General features: G+C 43.9%; 1 long non-coding RNA gene across 1 annotated transcript in view; it reads left to right on the forward strand.

The window, feature by feature from the left end:
- The window catches only part of LOC138569974 (uncharacterized), a 37797-nt gene extending 18806 nt beyond the window's left edge, over positions 1-18991 (forward strand). Inside the window, exons 2-3 of the long non-coding RNA XR_011303359.1 lie at positions 8333-8420; positions 18771-18991. This is a non-coding gene — a long non-coding RNA (uncharacterized lncRNA). The remainder of the gene's footprint in view (positions 1-8332; positions 8421-18770) is intronic.
- The last annotated feature ends 876 nt before the right edge of the window (positions 18992-19867 follow it).

Here is a 19867-nt window from a genome sequence, read left to right on the forward strand (position 1 = left end):
GGCTATTTCCAGACACTGGCCCATGTCATCAGCCAGCCAACATTACGAAATATAATTTGCAAGGTTCATGGTGATATACTGCAATGCGAAGGGACCACACATCTCTAAGCTTCTCTAATGTTGTTGAACTGCCTATGCGGGTTCCTCCTCCCATTAAATGCCACAATTGAAGCCACAGCTCCCCATTCAAATCTAGCCACTATGCAATACATATCTGGCGTCTCATAGGTATGTGTCAGTTCACTGTCTTCCCCAACAAATCCAAATAACAGCACGGAGTGAGCAGCTGAGTGAGCAGACTTTGGCAGTGGCAGCCCAGAGTCTTTCTACTGCTTTCATTCATTTATTCTTGGACACACCTATAACTACTGGCCTCTGCTGCTGAGCGGCCATGCAGTGAGCAGCTGAGTGAGCAGACTTTGGCAGTGGCAGCACAGAGTCTTTCTACTGCTTTCATTAATTTCTTCTTTGGACACACCTATAACTGCTGGCCCCTGCCGCGGAGCGGCCGCGGAGTGAGCAGCGGAGTGAGCAGACTTTGGCCGTGGAGGCAGTGACTGTGCCTCAGTGTTTTCTTCAGTGTTTTCTTCTGTGTTCTCCGGCCAGTATTCGCCAGCTGCCAAAAAAGTTTGGTAACAGAAATCCGCTGGGCAACTATGGAGGGCTCTTTAGACCACACGTCGGAGCCGGAGCCGGAGGGTGAGGCTATTGCCAGTGCAGGTATGGCTCCTACCTTTATCCCACAAATCCTTTCCTCTTCAATCCCCTACCGGTCCTCTCAACCCTCCTCCCCTGTCCACTCTTTTCTGATCTTTCCCTCCCCAGCTACCCACCTCTCTGCCTTACCTGCTGGCAGCCCCTCCTCGCAGTACCTGACGGAGTCCCACAGACGTGTTCTTCACCCGCCAAAGGAAACTGTGATTTTTAGGGCAAATGTGAAGAAGCGGGGGGAGAAGCTCGCTGTTTGTAAGCGGGCCCAGAGAACAACATCGCCCGCCGAAGTTTTCGCCAGCTTACTGCGCTCCCCGTGTCCTCTCGCATGTGAGGAAAGGACCTTGTGGACTGCGATATAGAAACCTGGTGCGGTCTCCTTGGCTCAAGCGGGTGTCACACTGGCAGATACCCAGATGTCGCTTCTACCCCCAGTGGTAGAAAGGACGCCCGCTCCATCAGGCAAGAGTGATGATCCCAATAAAGAGGATAAGATCAACAAGGGGGGCTTGAGCAACATCTTGCTGTACAATATTGTTGCCCTTGATCCAGATATTACCAGACAACAGCAAGATGAACCACAGCATGCAAATCTAGATGAGGGATTGGTTACAAACATTGGTCTAAGAGGCAAAACAGCTAACGCTAATGTTAAAACAGTCTGTGCAATTGACATACATATGACACCAGCACGGCAGGATTTAAGGAGCCCAAAGGATGATGCTCCTCCTCCGTCTCTAATTCAAAGTGACTATGAGAATAGTGAAACGAACTTTGAACATCACATGGTACACTTCACAACATCTAGGACATCTCTAATTGAGAATATTCCTTCTGAGAATTGCCTTGTGACAAAGGGCTTGGAGGAAACAGGAAGTTCTAAAGGGCGGGATTCGCCCGAAGTCGCATCGTCAACCCTCATTAGTGAGCCAGAGGATGAGAGGTATGACGACCAAAATGAGCAGCTGCAAGAACTGAAACGAGGAGTCACAACGGCGGGCAACCGCAGTGTGGGATTGAGTCAGCATCTCAAAACCCATCGCTTTAATATAAGCAAAATAACAGGAAGACTGATGGTGAGATCTAAGGCACCAAACAAATTGGCCCTAGAAAAGAACCGAATAAGGTTTTAAATCTGGAGTCCTTAAATGAATTCTTCAAGAAAAGAAATGAGCTGCTGGTGAACCCATTGGAAGAAATATCTGACAGGGAAATCTTGGACAGTATCATCCAACAAGAAACTCTCATTTAGCCATCCCAAATAACCAACAACGCCCTTAATAATAATCTGCCAACAAAAGAATCAGAAAAGATACAGCCCTTGAAGAGGACCGGGAGCACTCCGGTGCTTAGATGACACTGTGGAAAGAAAATGACAGATGACACTCAAGCCGAGTGTTCTTAGGGTGATAGCATGGCATCTAGGATTAGCCCCATGGAAAAGTCTGAACTTGAAGACGAGGTCAGGGTGTTAAAAAGGAGCAACCGAATACCTTGCTGGAGTCCCCTCTTGAAGTCTCCAAAAAGATCATTGGTGGGTATTGGTCCTAGGAAAGATGGATCCCTCGAAATGAGGACGTATGGGACACAAGAAAAACCAACGATCTCAGTAGAAACGCAGGTCGAGGTGAATGAAAAAATAAATGGGCTGACATCGAGAAATTCGTTTTGTGCTAATGAAAGTGGATGTAACAATCCTATAGAAATGATGCATACCCAATTCCAATGAGAAGACTGAGCGAACTCCAACAGCCTCCTCCTCAAGACTCACCACAAAAAAACTGACTTGCTGAATATCAAGTCTACGGTTACGATCGCGCTTGCGCATTTTAGCAAGCTTCATGAGAGTATCAATGACACCTTGCATGACCAGACATCCCTCATAGCCCTGATGCAAACAAAGCTGAACTATCTGGAAGGTTTCATGGTAGGGAATGAGGGAACTCTGGCATCCAGGATAGAACAGTCACTCAGGCAGGATCAAGCAAGATCTTCAAGTAAATCGAATGCCACTAAGGAGGTTTCAGGAGAATGCATTCAGATGGTGGCGAAGTACACACAAACGAACTGTGTTGTTACTAATGTTGAAAGCAAAGAACCATTTAAGAGGACAGATCAACATAACCAGAGAAATTTATCCATGGATCTGGGGCAACCAATCGACCCTTTGGTAGAAATAATTGCTATAATTGACGAAGAAGAGGAGAAAAATCAGGCCGATTTGTACAGTGATTCAATCACTGAAGTACAAGTTCAATCTTTGAATCCCTTTTCGTTTACAAAGGTCCCAGAGAGTAACAGAGACAAAATCATTGCACCTGGCCAAAAGACAAATGTATTTACCTATGGCATATTTAACCATCAGAATTCACTCGTACCCATGTCCTCTAAATGAAATCACAATAAAGCAGCTCCGATTAGGAGTTCAAAAACCCTTAAGATACTCTCCAAATATACGTGCCAACCAACAGCTGCAATAGCTGAGTGTCCAATAGATGACACTCAATGGTTGGAAAAACATGAAAAGTCAACAAAGACTCCAGGTAAAGAAGCACTGAACCATCCGGTTTTGATCCTGGATGAACAATTGAATTGGAGCACACGTACGACTGAGGATTCGGGTTCTGAAACAAGTATGATAAGAATCCCTAAAAGGAAAGCTGAAACGATGGTTGACAGAAGCTTAAACCTGGAACCACCGAGGAAACTACAAATACATGATCCATCCTCACCGATGACTAATACACCACAAAACAAGAAAAAGAAGAGCATAAGTAGTGTGGTAAAAACGAGGGAATGGATAAGGAATAAAGTAGTGACTAACTCCCAGGAAAAGATCAGGAATATGTACGACTCATCCCCTGAAAATAGCCGCCATATGAGAAACGATCTGAAAGGTGAGCTTAAAAAAAAAAAAACAACTGATGTAAGTGCTATTGAAAATGGGAACAGGCGTTCACCACCGAAGATTATAAGAAGCAATACACACAGAAATTCTGTAAGGCGAGATGATGATAGAGAGCAGAAAAGTTTGCAGAAGCGAATTGAAAGCACCTGCATCCTGAAAATGAAATGCATACACCATCCAGGAGACGGTTTGACTCTGAACAGAAGCACCATCTTAAAAGTACTTACAGAAATACCAAGTCTAAGACATATCCAGAATATGGATCTGTGGACAATGGAACCATGTCAATCAGGGAGAAGAGATTCCTCATATCTACATCTGAATTCCGAAATCATCAAATTCCAACTGATGAAAGAGATAGAAAGCCTATCGATTTTGGGATATGATCCAACAGAAGTCCTTTGCCCAATAAATGACCCTTTTGAAATCAAGAGACGAGAAGACATCGACATAGGTGGGTCAAAAATAATGCCGAGAACCTCAGATCGCACACGTACACACTGTATAAGTAAGATGGAACATCTCTGCACTTCTCGTAAAGAACAACGATCAGGAAGGATAAGAGGAGTCAAATCTTACCAACGAGATCCAAAAATCCAGATTGGGCATATACATAAGGAAGATAGCTCCAACGGTCATAAGGCCCTGGCACCCAGATCGCAGAATCCAACTAAAAAAGGTTTGTCAACACTGAGACCTAAAGGAGCTGCTGATAAAAAATTAGAATCGTGGTCATGGTCTAAGACGTCTAGTGAACTCCAACTTAATAATTAGCCATCATTGGCTAAGGGAGGAAGGCAACCAGCCTTAAAGGAGACTGAGTGGAAAAGCGGAAAAACAGCATTAAGAAATAATATCAAGTTTGGCTGTTGGAACACGCGAGGCTTTGAGCACCTCACAAAGACAACTGATGTCAATCTTGGCCATTTTGATATATTGTGTCTACAAGAGACATGGCTGACTGATAAACCTCAACTAGATGGCTTTGAACTAATATTCACCACAGCAAAGAAAGGGGCAATTGGTCGGACAACAGCTGGTATAATAACTACAATAAGAGCAGAATCAGGTATCAACGTCTTTGAAGTGCTCTCTTCGCCATATTGGATCCAGGCAATTTTATTAAATTGGAAAAACATAACTGGTGACTCTCAGACCCAGAAAACGTAGAACATTTTTCTAATTAACGTGTATTGGAACCCGGAAATAACATCGAATGAGGAATTTACTAATGAGATGGGGAAAATTTGGGAGGTGGTGGATTCTAAAAATCTAGAACATTTCACAATAATCAACAGCGATTTTAACGCGGCATGTGAAGGTATAGGACAGCAGGCCAAACATCAAAACCGAAACCTCCCAGTGAGAAAATGTGGAAAACTGCTGGAACAGCTTATGACAGCCCCCGGACATGCACAATCTTCATTGGCTGCAATCTAAAATAAACGTAAATATTCCACCATGGCAGAGAGGAGTTCAATTCGGGAAAATTGATCACGTATATTTTTCCAAGGACCTGCTCTTGGAGATTACTAACTTCAGGTTCGAGACTGCGACGTTTAGTGATCATAACCTACTCATCACAGAATGCCTTGCACCTAGGGTCCAACTCTTTTCTAACCTGCCAGCTATTGTTGTGGCCTCTAGAGGAAACCATGTTAAAATCTCAGAAAAAGCTCTCCTCCAAATAGACACTCAGTACAAGTGTAAGTCTGTTGATTGGGTCAAAGTCTACAGAAATAAGTATGGCTGACTTGGATTACACGCCGCCACTGACGATTTTTGCAATGAACGCTAAGAGAACAACTAAAGCAACAGCAAGTCACCATCATCATTACAATCCAGATTTAGTTGAAAAAAGACAACTACACAGGAGACTCAAGAAAATCTATCAGAAAGTCCCGTCACCAGAAAACAAGGCGAGGTGGGTAATGCCCCTTTGCAACTACAGGAGTTGGCTAATGCACTACCGGCACAAATTATACCAGCTGGATGCCGAGCAAATGCTCTGTGCAATTTGTGGTAACAAACCGAAGGAATTTTGGAATACGATCAAGGGGACGTTGAATAAGACGAATGATAATATACAAAACAATGTGGGAGAGGACCATTGGATAACGCATTTTGCCTCCCTCTACGTCCCGATATTGGGTAATACGACACAGAATAAGTACTCCTACGGTGTGAAAATAAGGGATAAAGTCATTTGGAATATAAAGTCATTCCGATAAATAAACAATCTTAAATAAAATCTCCAAATTAAACAACTCAAGGGCTCCTGGTCCGGATGGGATCTGCAACTTGGAACTAAAAAAACATCCAGAGTTGTGGGCCAACATAATGAGTAAGATCTTCACTAATTGTAACATCATCCAGGACATTCCATCATCATGGAGAAAAGCAATCATTGTCCCCATTTTCAAGAGAGGAGCAACGGATGATCCTAAACAATACAGACCAATTGCTCTCCTGGATGTGATGGGGAAGGTGTTCGCCTCGTTGGCCCTAGATGCCTTTCTAACTTGGCTGCGTTGATTTTGCAGACCCCTTTCAGAATGGTTTTGTAAAAAACTCAGGAACTACCACAAATATCCTTTTGCTAAGTGCCATGAAAGCTAAAGTCTTGCAGGGAGGTCCTCCAGTTTATTTGCCTTCATTGACCTGGTCCAAGCGTTTGACCAGGTCAACAGGCAACGCTTGTGGACAAAACTGGAAACAAAGAACTGCCCACCCTCAATTTTGGAACCTATTCAAGTCCTTCACCAAGTTACATCTGTACGGGTACGTCTTAGTGCAGAAGGCCGTCTGTCAGAGGAACTACAGACAGCTAGAGGAGTAAAGCAGGGATGTCCCCTTGCACCTACTCTATACAACTCCTATATAGCTGACTACGAAGATTCATCTTGTGAAGTCAGGCATTTTCCACCATCGTTAGGAGGATCTAAGATATTGAGACTCCTCTATGCCGATGACATAATATTGATGGACCCTACCCCGATTGGCCTGCAACGGCAACTCGACAACCTGGTGACTTATTTGATAAAGAACAACCTACAATTGAATAAAGAGAAAACCAAAATTCTGATAATGGGTAGAACCCTAAAAAGGAATCTCAGACTCTCATGGTACTGTGAATGTCTCCTCTTAGAAAAAGTAATCACCTTCAAATACTTGGGAATAATGATTAGCAACGATAAGAAGGAAGCGGCCATGCGAGATTTTCTGTGGATCAAATTAAAAAATCTAACGGCACAAGCGAAGGCCGTAGACAGGAAGCACGGCAGATTCTCCCTTATTCCCATCTTAGAAATCTTCAAGATGAAGGTAGCCCCCGCCCTTACATATGGCATGGACGCTATGCCGTTAGCCCCGAAATCGATTTGGGTGAAATTCAAAAGGTTTTTTTGGAGAGGCGTTTTGGGGCTGTCTAAACCGACACCAATGGCGCTCATTAGAAGAGAACTGTGCCTGTCATACTTGTTGGCAATTAAATTGAGAGCAATTTTAATGCTTTATCGAAAAGTAATAAACGCCCCAGAATCTAAGGCGCTGGACCTTATCAGAAGAGAGACAGAAGGTGGGACAAATAAAATGTTACATAATTGGGAACAGCTCAACTTGGATATATTGAAAGAACTAGATCTAACTGTAGAAACGTTGGTGCAAAACCCAGACAAAGTCTCAAAAAAACTCTTCGAGGCTGATTGGATTAATACTCTTGAAGTGGCCAACCAGTATTCCTTGATGGCAAATTTGCCGTTGACTCCAATGAAGCTCAAAGAAGTAAGAGGGTACCTAAAACAATTTCCTGATAAAAGGCTAAGCCGAACATTCTTAAGACTTCAATTAAATCAGCTGAAAACTAACGAAATCTTAGCCATTCGAAATCAAGTGAAATCGAACAAATGCCGCTTCTGCAAAGAAAACCCTCACGTGGAAACCACAAGGCATCTACTGCTAGATTGTGAAGGTCTTGTAACAGAAAGACGTAGGTTTCTTGCGGATCCGCTAAAAAACTATGGAACTCTCATTTTAGACAATTTATGGGCACTGCTGTGGTAATAACAGACGGGATGTGGTCAGAGTGACTCTATTTTTGAAGTCTTTGGATCTGTAATAACTCAGAAAATATGAAAAGTGAAAATTAGAACAAACCCACTTTGACACAACTCTATCTAATTTGGAACAGGGTTAAAAGGAAAAGGAACTTTTATTTCTTCTGTGTGGAGGATTTTATAAATTTATTTTTGTAAAAATTGCAACGCAATTAAATAAAAATAAAAAAAATAACAGCTGCCTGTACTGAAAACCTACTGCCACACAGTATATAGCTCCAATGTTTGTATTCTGTATACCACAATCAACAACACATATACATAGCTGGACCATGTCCAAATATATGCAAAAGTACATAATTGGGCTTCTCAGGCAGCCCCAAAAGAACTGTTTGTACCAATTCTACACTTGCACACCGACGTGCTACAATGTACGGTACCCCAATAATGTATTCATTTATTTGGTGTTATTTGGATATGTGCCACATGAAAAGGTAGTCATTTCAAACCACTAAAACACACAATGGGGGTCTGTGAGGTTTGTACACAATATTGGTAAATAAACACAGTTAAACGGAGAATGTATATTCTTATTCCCAAGGTAACTTTTATTATCAACATATAACTCTTCTAATATTTTTTTTATGTTTTCTTTCAGATAACCAAATAAAAGGATACAGGTGGTCTCCCGATATCTTCTGGAGAGGACAGAGTTCTTTTTGGCCAAGCGGGACAGAATATTTCAGGTAAGTCTTTGTTCGACTTCGTGTCTTCCTTTCTTTGACGTCTACAATATTGTTTGGGTCTTTTCTCCTTTGCTTTAGGACTTGTCTCCCTCTTTATTCTCTTCACTCTTCTAATAGTCTGAATTCCGTATTTCTCAACATGCGTCTCGGCGCTTTGCACCCAGTTAATATCGTAATAGCATTTCCTAAATAACTCGTAACATGTCAGCGTTGAATAATACGTAGCGCAACGGTGCCCACTTTCAACATCAGAAATCGTCTACATATGTTTGGTCCGGCAGCCGTTCAATTCGTATCAGAGCGGTGCTCTTTCTTTCATAGTAATAGCTTACCGCTAATCAGCTGGGTCACGTCAATGGGTCTTCCGATCGATCCTGCGGGATCACTCCCCTGCTTGCTCCCTCGCATTCATCCACGTTGGTTTACACCATTTCCGAGGGTCGCCTTCTGTCCACTCTGTCAGCCTGTAACGACTTTCTCTCTCTCACCTCCAGGCAACTTCGGGGAATCAATCACGGTCGCGTCCTCTTCTTAGCCGTGACACACGATCAGCTGTTCGTCTTGGCGTTCCCCGCTGACCAAAAACTTCTATCCTCGGGAGGCTCAGCGAGTCATCAGCTGCTCGGCTCGGCGCGGTCTCCGTTGTTACGAGCTCCGCCGCAGCTACTCCCTTCGGCAGATCAGCTGTTCTCTCGTACGCTGACTCTCCCCTTTTCCGATTTTTCTCTCGGCCTCACATGGGACAAACTCAATAGCGATTTCTAACTATCGCATATATTATTAGTTTCTTTAACTTCTGATTAACTCGGTGCAACGGCACAACTTCCCTCTTCTGTTCAGCTGTCTCAATACGCCCAGTTCCAACCGTCCTCCTTCAAAAGCTCCTCCTCGGTCTCCAGGCAACCAAAACAAAAACAAAGAAGGGACAATTGTTGTCATCAAACTTCATCTCCCTCCAATCTTCTCTGTGATTGGCCCAGTGACCTGTCAATTACTCCCTTCCATTAGATATCATCAATTAACCCTTCATATGGTCTTTCTGCCTAGTATTAACAGAGCCTGAGCCAGCCGGTGTCTTTGTTACCAAATCTGCTCCATTTTTATCACAGGGTCATTAAAAGTTTGCTGGTCCAGAAACAATGATACCGGTAAGCTTGCCAGTACCGTTGTTTCCGGACCGGCAAACTACGAGCTCTGCGAGCGGGTGCCTTTCAGCCCATCAGGTCTGACCTGGCAGGAGGAACAGCACCCACTCGCAGACCTCAAAGGATGCACCGGCACCATTCATGAATGGTGCCGGTGCATCCGTCCTCCCCATTCCCATTGACTCCAATGGGACTAAAATGGGAATGGGGAGTAATATGTTCCGGCACCCGGCAATAGTGAATTACCGGGACCGCCGGTGCTGTAAGTCCCCATTGGCGGGTGCTGGAAAAAAATTACTCCAGCGGCAGCCGTGCCAGTATTTACTGGCACGGCTACCGCCAGAGTGATAATGAGGCCCAATGTATAGACACAGTATTAACACGCAACAATTTACAAAGATGGATGTAGTACATCGGAAACATAAGCATGACTAAACAGAAGGGAGAAACATTGCAGGATCTCAGCAGTCCATATGGAAACTATAGGCCCCGGGGTGTTACAAATGCTATACACAGTGAGGTGCATGCTGGTACGTCATGGGGAAGGTTGAACACGAACTTAGCTTTACTTCTGAAAGTAGATCTTTTTGAGACATGGTTTGAGTTATGGCTTGAATGTGTCCTATATCTCTAGACCCCGGCTAATTGAGGATGTGTGGTCAAGACTCCTTTTCCCTATTGCGATAGAGATACGTTTCTGGCAGAGGATGAACTCAAGGATTTGTATGTAATGTACTGGTTGAAGCGCTTTGACAAGTACTTTAGGGTCATTTTCCATTAACACGTGTGACAGGGATAACCGAGTGTGGCCACTTGTGCTTCTCAATAGGGAGCCATTGCAGAGAGGATAAGGCTGGAGAGATATTATTTAAATTGTCAAGGTCATATAATGGTCTACTGCGGCACTAGGCGCAGGCAGCTTTGGCTGCTGCTACTGCAGATTGTGGATTCTATCTACATTGTTATGATTGCACAGGAGCATGCGCATGTGAAACATCTGGACAGTGCGTCAGTGCATGGCTGCAGGCGCTTTTGGCAGTTTGGGTTGCTTAAGGCAGCTTCCACTGCCCTATATTCATTCCACTCCACTTCTACATTACCCAGGCCGCCCGGGATGACGCGGCACAGTGCTGTAAGGGTGGCGATATAATTAAACAGCAGCAGTGTCTACTGCTTAACAAAGTTATGGAAAGGAGCGGTGAAGAGCGGGCGGGTTCCTCTCCACATTTCCATGATGAAAGTAAGACTGCACGACTGAAGCAAGGTGGCTCTGGACCCTTTCATCTGTGCTTTCTGTTGTATGCACAGTCAGGTTTGTGAGTCGAGAGGATTTGGATTGATTGACTTCTACTGATCATTAGTTGGGCACCATGGCCTATAGTTTAAGAAGTAAGAGTAGCAGCGTGCGCCTGGATGAGCAGAAGGTTCTTCAGATGGGTGGGCGAGGTGTTACTATGAGATGAAGATGGTCTCAGTCTTAGAAAATAACGTGAGAGCAGTTTGTTGTCTGATTTATTGCCCGTTGGATTTTGTGCATCTGTCAATAGCGCCTGTGAGATCATTCGGGTGATAAGGGCAACATTAAGGCTACTGACGTAGTGAGTGTCTCTAACACTGATCATGCTCCATTGTCTCTATTTGCTGATTCGCATTTGCTTCCCCTCATGCTTCATCTCATGTCATTATTTCTAATCTGCTTGCAACCATAACTTAGAGTAAAGTCACTTCTTTTTTAAAATCTGTGAATATGGTCCGATGTGAAGTCTCAAATAGTGTCATATGTCACGCAAGAGCATCACAAGGACAAGATCTATGTTATGTTAAAGGATATTTATATCACACACTATCACCACCGGAGTGTCCGCTGGTGCTTTGGCGGATCTGAGAAGCAAGAGGGTAGGGTAGGTTAATAGGACTGAGTAGCGAAAAAGTGCAAAAGAGCTGTTATGTGCTGATGGCAGCTTCAATTCGGTTTCCACCGTTTGCTGTGCATAGGTGGGATTTTTCAGTTGGTAGTTGTCATGTGCTGTTGTGCGGCGCTATGTGTGGTTTGTTTTGTTGTTGCAGTGCAGTGAAGTGTGTGTGGTTTGTTGTGCTGTATAGGTATGGCTGTGTTTAGAGTTTGAGAGGTGTAAGCAGAGGGATGAGTTTTTTAGTGGGTTGGTTAGTGTTGGCTCTCCATCATACACCCTCCGCTTTGGCCACCTGTTTCATGTGTCCCTGCCCATGTCGTGCATTGTGCTGTGCTAGGGGGGTCTCCCTCCTATATTCTGCGCAGATTTGTGGGTTGTGCAGATTTGTGGGTTGCCAGCAGGGCTGTTTAGTAGTGATGCCTCCTCCTCCCCACACCCTTGTGTTCAGACTGCTGGATGTCTACACTGCTTTGGCCCCTGGGATAGCCTGGTGTGCAGCCCGCATCGCCTCCTTGGGTCCCTTGCAGGGTGGAGGACCTCTCCTTTGTGCCCATGAGCTCCCTGGGCACTGTGGTTTATCTGTTCCATCTCCATTCTATCCCCTTCAGCTCTAATGCCCTCCGTCTGTGGTTAACCTAGGATGCTCCCATGTCTCTCCCTAGCCTTAGGAAGGCCCTCCATGCGAACGGGTGCACCCGGGTCTTCCTCCCACTTGACGTCTCTCCACCTCCCTCCACTTTGTCGTGGGGTATAGTTCTCTGTCTTGCCATGTAAGTGTTCATTCCGAGGGGTGTGGGTGTTGCTCATTCATTTTCGTCTGGTTCTGAGTTGAATATCCAGGTTTTTAAGAGTTTTCTAAACTTTAGATGGCCCTTTATGTTTCCTATTTCTCTCTGGAGAGAGTTCCACATTTTAGCAGCTAGGCAAGAGAATGCTGATCCAGCAAGTTTTTTCCTTGTGTATGGTTTAGGTTCCAGGCGGATGTCCGTGTTCTGATTGGCTGGTAAATGCTGATTTTGTTTTGTAAGAATTCTGCTCCTTGGCCGTGGATTGCTCTGTGTGTTATGAATTATTTTTTTTATGTGAAGAGTGATGGGGAAGCTTACCCTCTCCTCCCCCTCCTATAAAATACATGACACGGAAGAAGACCAGGAAACACTGCAATCACCAATTCTACTATGGAATAATCCCCAACAGACCTATGGATGACAAGTACTTTGAGAGGTACGCACTCAGCCAGCCCTACAGGCCAGGTGTGGTACAAATCTACCCCAGAGTGGATGAGGAGCCCCAGGCTGCAACTAAAGACACCTCAATTGATAGTATCGATTAAAGCGCCAAGAAGCCTTGTTGCTGGAATCAGTAGAGACACCACGACTTAGCAGCGCTAGACATGAAGCATGCATGCCCTCCGCACTTCGGGACACAAACACACACTCAAATACATGAAGAGCATGAGTGTACAGTTCTATAGATAGAGGACAGATACCTATACATGCTGTCATTGCTTTTATTATTTTCGTCATTAGCTAAACGCAGCAACACAGAAAATCCAAGAAGCAAGAGATCTTGAGTAGAGCTTGCAGAGGCTTACATGCGAATAACCTTTTGGAACTGCAGGAGCACCTATGGCACCTGACAGAACCAAGTGTGACTAACCATTGGAGAATATAGAATAGCACAAACACTGTAGAAGCTGCATTATAACGGTTTAAGAAAACTGCAGCAGGCCATAGGCCTCTCAGCAAGAGCGTTGCTGAGCTGAATTCAGGCTGGAAGACAAGAGAAAAACCTGTGGGACAGGACTTGCTGCTAAGGCCACAAGATACAGATGACATTCCATTCCCAGAACGACAAAAGCACCAGCAGTAAATACAAGTAATTTCTCATAATTCGGAGCTGCACAGCTCAAAATCATGGCTAATCACAGTTTGGTATCGTAGGGGTGGGTAGCAACGGGCAAGAACCAATGGTAAGACCCTCATACTGTAACATTGTTATAGATAGTGACTTGGGGATGTACCAGGCCAGCCACCTGACATGGAAGAGCCAGTAGAATAACATACATAGGCAACCATATAGGTTATTAGGCTCCTGAGGGCCAAGCCAGACATCAATAGGTTTTTTGAGGAAGGCCCAGGTAGTGACGGAGCAGCGACGTGATTCTTTGAGGCTCAATTTCACTCCTTCTTGCTTTGATTTCATAGCCTCATTTTCTACAGTGTTCCAGTCCAGGCCTTTTACTTAGGGGCATGTCCCCCACTGACTCTGGTCTTTTCTTTATGACATCCAGGGCTCTTTTCACCCCACTATCTGACTACTACTACTAAACCCACACACACATAATTATTAAACCCAAAGTAATCATGTCTGCGTCCATGGCCAGTGACCACATTGTTTGGGGCATGGCTGCGTAGCCTCACCTACTGTGACTTCTACCATACTCACACTCCAAAAGTCCCATTGTGGTTTAGCCATTGCCAGGGGTCAGATTGTTTGTATTAATAATCATTAAATTCAAAGTAAGCATACTGTGGCCATGGCTAAATCCACACTTAGCACTCCCATTATGTAAGTATTAAACCCAAAGTAATCATTATTGTAGCATATGACACAACACAAATGTCAATAGATATCCACAGACATCAAATAACAACTTAATAACTTAATAACAACTGAGACATCCTCTCTCTCAAATGGACCACCTCCCCCACCAACATGATCAATAGTCATCTCATGTATCGCCCACCAGGTCCCACCCTCACATTTGAAGAGGACTTACTCCTCCTACTAAGTTACAATCTCAAGCCCACATCATAAGTGCTCCTTCTAGGGGATATCAACTTGGGCCTCAATGACTCCCTTGACTTTCAGGCCACCTCACTAGCCACTGCCCTTACTTCACTTGGCATCGACCAACGCATTTATGAGACCACTTATATAAAAGGATGTGTGCCAGACTGGCTGGCTGGCTGGCATAAATTGTCGCATCTCCATCAAAAACAATTCACCTTGCCCATGGTGAGACCATCATGTCATCACCTTGTCACTCCCAGCAGGCCCGCCCGCCAAACCCTCCACTAGCTCAACCTCATCCACTTTTGCTCACAGTTCACGCAAACTCACTGAGGTAAACCTCACGCCATTATAGACTCAGAGCTCCTAGTGCAACACTACTCCACCACCATTACCAATGTCATTGACACCATTGCCTCTCTAGTTGCCAAAAAAAGCCAAACCAGCTATCCACACTAATGCATGGTACACCTAAGAGCTTTCAACCCTTAGAGCTGAGAAGAGACCTGCTGAGTCAAGTTGGAAAAAGTGTCCATCTGAATCATTGAATCAAGTATTGCCAATGCCAACTCTGACTCAAAGGAATTGTTTACTATCCTCAGAGAACTGGAAACACCAGTCCCTCTTTTTTTTGTTTTTATTTGTGTTTGGTTATAATAAACCTTTACAAAATTACAACTTTACTTAACATCAAATTAATTTCATACAACAAAAAACTTTAAAATATTCTTAAGCATCTTTGCATTCTTAACGGGCTATGCATTAGCCCCATATATTCACAAGAGCTTTTAAAAATAAACATAAAACAAATAAACCCATTAATACAAGACCCTTTGGCAGTTCTAGTTTTAAAACACCCATTATTTTCAATGACATTATAAAGATATATCACTGCCATCTTAACTTTCAAATCGAGCAAGCTCTTCTTCCACAATCTTTAAAAAATTGCCTAATGCTAGAATTAGAGGATAATATGTTCCATTCATAAGTCTGTCCCATAAAAATTCAGTGCAATCAACAAATTCAACGGTAACAGATTTCATCAAAAAAAGTGAGCACGAATTTTTAAAATGTGGACACTCGAGCACCAGATGTTTAAGGGTTTCATAGTGTTCCATACAACTGGGAAACCTACATTCCATAGATTGCATAGGAATTGACAGAGCAGTCCATCAGTGACAACGTTCTTTAGTGTGAAATTGATTCATACCAAAACGCATGAATAAACTTATTATAATAGGACAAGGAAATATGTCAACATAGGGAATACCTTGTACATGTTTTCGTAAGAATTTGGCATATTCACAATATGAAGAATAAAGTTTCAGTTGATCTAAAGTGCATATCCAATCTTTTTCAAAGATTTTCTTTTTAACAAAACCAGGTTGAAAGCATAGATCATCATGTGATACCCCAAGTCGATCTAAAATCACTTGTATGCAGACCGTAAACTTATTAATAGAGCCTACTGATTGTTCTTACATCAATACTTGCAGATCTTTAAATAAACAATTTTCAGGCGGATTCAACATTTTTGCATAAATGGACAGCAAGCGCCATGACACTCTGCATAACAACGATATCAGACTTAACTTGTGTCTTATCACGCAGTTAGGGATAGACAATGCCATTCGTAACGCTCCTTTGAGTAAACGACCTTGCAAAGAATCGAGGTAGGAGCTTAAATCAAAGGGGCATATATCCAAGATGTAAATAATGGCAGCTTGCACTTTCATAGTGAGAAAATCACATTGGGGATTATTAAGAATTGGCAGTATTTGATGAAAATTAAATTCATTTGGCTTCCTAACGGACAAGCATTGAAGTTGAACTACAAGATCGCCAATTCTCCATCGATATGATTTTATTTTTCTGCCAGCATTGAAAACAAGTATGCTTGTTTTGCTAACATTAGGAATAAGGTTTAAATTATAGGAATATTTTTCAAATGTAATTAATTTAGCCTGAATACCAGCTGGAGTAGAGTCCATTATAAGCAAATCATCTGCAAATACTAGCCAATGCAATTTAATAGAGCCAATTCATACTGGATACATCCCCAACTCTTTCCACACCTGTCCCAAATCACAAAGATAGAGATTAAAAAGAATTGCCGCTAAATTGCAACCTTGTTTAAGGGCAATGTAAGTTAAATATAAGTTAATATAAGTCTCTACGATCCTTAAGGACTCTGCCTGGTGTAACTCCATTCAGAACGCCCTTCTGATCAAAATTGACACACTAAAAGAGAAAATCTGGGTATAAAAGCTTGAATTATGCAACAACCTCTGCCCACGTACATGCCCAGTGCTAATATTGCTGATGCCCCATCATATAGTTTCAATTAGGCCACTACAAAAGAAACGTCTCGCATCATACAAAGCTTACAGCCATCCAGATGCAAAGGGGATATTTGCCCAGCACCACTGATCAAAGACTGTGGCTTCGAAAAAACACATTTTTAATCTCTGCCTTTATTAACAACTCCTTCAATACAGGTGTAGTACCCCTCATGCCTCAAGGAAGCCTGGGTCCTTTACTTATTAAAGAAACCCACACTCAACCCCGCTATTGCAAATAACTATCGGCCTATTACCACCATAGAGTTCCTCCTTAAAATTCTCGACAGAGCTGCCTACCAACAAATTCAACGCCATTTACAAACCAACCAAATCCTAGGAATCCGCCAATCAGGTTTCCGCCCTGGCCACGGTACCAAATCTGATCTCCTGGACCGCAAAATCCTCTGCTGCTTTCTCCCAGGAAACCTGGATAGCCTCCTTCTTCGAAGGGAGAGTGATGAAAGTCTTTGCCGATAATGCCTGAGCCTCCCCCTGCCCCAGTAGTTGTGGGGTTTCCCAAGGATCTTGCATCTAACCCAAGCTCCATAACATTTTAACAAAGCCCCTCTTTGACCACCTGGACTCGCTCGGCATAGCTTACACAGCTATGCCGATGACACAAAGCTTCTCCTCCCGCTCTCAGGGTCCTACCACAAAGATTTCACCACCCTCAGTTTCACTTACACCACTATCCAATCATGGATGGAGCCCCACGGCCTCTGCCTCAATGATGAGAAAACTGAACTTCTCATCATTGGTCCGGTAGCAGCATTAAAAACCCTCAACTTTCAATATTCCACCTTCAACATTGATGGATCTGTCATCCTTGTCTGCTCCTCTGTAAAAACACTAGGGGCCTCATTACGAGTGAGGCAGAATGGGTTAACGGCTCTGCTAAAGGAGGCCGACCCGTTAAACCCGTTCCGCCTCATTACAAGCTCTCCTCGCGGGACACGGTAAGTAACGCCTGGTCAAACCAGGTGTCTTTACCTGGTCCCGCGAGGGGAAGAGGGAGCAAACAATGGGCCGCTCGTAATCGGCCCGTTGTTTGCACCCTCTCCCATTCCCATTGAGCCCTATGGGGGCTCAGATGGGAACGGGGAAGGTCCGGGCCCGGGTTCCTGGAGAGAGGAATTACCGGGCCCCCCAAACTCGGAATGGCCCGGTACTTCCCCATTCTGGGAACCCAGACCCGAATTCGGTGGCAGCCATGCCGCCAATAGCGGCATGGCTACCGCCAAAGTCGTAATGAGGCCCTAGGAGTCTATCTCAATGGCACTCTCTCCCTAACACGCCAAGTAAGTGCCATCTCCTCTGCAGCAGCCTAACTGCTCAATACCGCAAGGGCCTTCCTATCTAGAGACAACCATCTAACAATCGCCCCGGCAGTGGTGGGCTCCAGGCTGGACTATTGCAATGTCCTATTCGATCGTACATCAACACGGAACCTAAAAAAACTACAAACCATCCAAAATAATGTCTTACGCACTGCATTCAATATCCCACGATCAAAGCACATCTCGGACTCCTGCAGGGCTGCTCACTGGCTACCCATTAACGAAAGAATCCTAATCAAGACTTTATCAATAATCCATAATTCCATCTCCAAAGCAGCCCCATCCTACTTGGTTCAAATCATCAATAAAGTTCTAGTAGGCCCACCAGAGCCCCATACTTCAACAGGGTGGTCCAACCTTAGTTCAAACGAGCGAAAGCAGGAGGGTCCAGCTTCCCAGTTCTTGCTGTCAAGTACTGGAACTCTCTCCCACCTGCCCTTAGTGCGGAAGAATCCTACTGGGTCTTCTGCAAAGCCCGCAAAACCTGGCTGTTGACTTATTCAAAACTTCATACCCACGTATGCGCCATGCCTATAAGTTTATTATTGCAACACTTGAACCTGTGCTTCTACAGCTGTAAGTATGTATATGTACCTATGCCTAAACCCGACCTTGGGCCCCATGTTATCTGTAAAAGTGCCCTGATGCCTGCGGGTTTGTGCGTTGCGTGGTCTGAACAAATAAAAATGAATTAATAAATAAAAAATCATCTGTGATAAAAGCAAACAGGAAAATGGACTGCGAACACAGCGAAAAACATGCAACAATTTTTACAGCCAATAACACATACGTTTCTTCTCTCCATCACCCTCTGCAGGCACTCTTTGATCCTCAACACAACACAAATGTGTTCTTGATACTGCTTGGTCCGTGGACAGTATACTAAGTTCGCATTGAAAGTTCCCAGATCGAACATGGCATCCGTTTGAAATGTTTTGGCACACCTCACGTTTCTCGATTGACCAATCAGTGGCTGTGTGCGATGTCCGCGAACATTACGCATCATCCGAATTGGCACAGGGCCATCCGCGATCGCCAAAGCAGGAAGTGAGTGCTACATATTGCCCATTTTTTTAAAAAAAGGTACTGGATGGAGTATCCCCAAATTTGCAAAAGCCCTTTTGGGACTAGACCAATTTGGGATTTGCCATTGCTGTGCTCGTCGAACCTATGAGAATTGGCATTCATTTGCTAACTGGGCTTAATGGAATGCTGTACTGCTGTGGTTACTGTGAACATTGAATGTGACACCTCCGCATCAATGTGGTGCATTATAATCTGGCCTTACTGCGCAAAGTGGAAATGATACTGCCAGGCACTGATGTCCTGATTGGGAATAATGGAATATGGTACCTCTATGCTATTTTGGCATAATGGAACTTTGAAATTGTTACTTAACTGGCCATACCCGTGCTAATGCCTGCATACGCATTGGACAGCATGGGTTATCAATCGCGCCTGTAGTAACACTCGACAGGGGTATTAACTAGGTGGATCTAAAGCTAGACAATGGTGCTACAGCCGCAGAGGCATAGCCAGGATTGTCAAACAAGTGGGGGCTGAAGCTTGTGTACTTGGGCCCACCACTGCTGGGTGGGCATGTACAGGTTATGCGTGGGCCTTGCCCGCTCAGGCCCTACCCTGTCTGCGCATCTGGCTACAGGGTTACTCAATCGCTGACCCAAGAATGTTCATCGATGTTAGAAATTAGACATTCAATTGTGTTATGTTGTGCATTTTATATTTTTGATGATTTGTTTTGTCTTATTATTTTTGAGATTGTATTCAGATGAAACAGTGTCTCTTAGTATTTCTTATTTTTCAAAACACACTTCGTTTGAAGCACATGTAGATTAAAGATTATATGATTCCTTATTGGGCATTTGATTTTGTACTTTTTTAAGGTTGTACATG

This window comes from Ambystoma mexicanum, chromosome 2q (genome assembly GCF_040938575.1).
Source record: "Ambystoma mexicanum isolate Mex_15411 chromosome 2q, UKY_AmexF1_1, whole genome shotgun sequence".
In the NCBI taxonomy this organism is placed as follows: Eukaryota; Metazoa; Chordata; class Amphibia; order Caudata; family Ambystomatidae; genus Ambystoma; species Ambystoma mexicanum.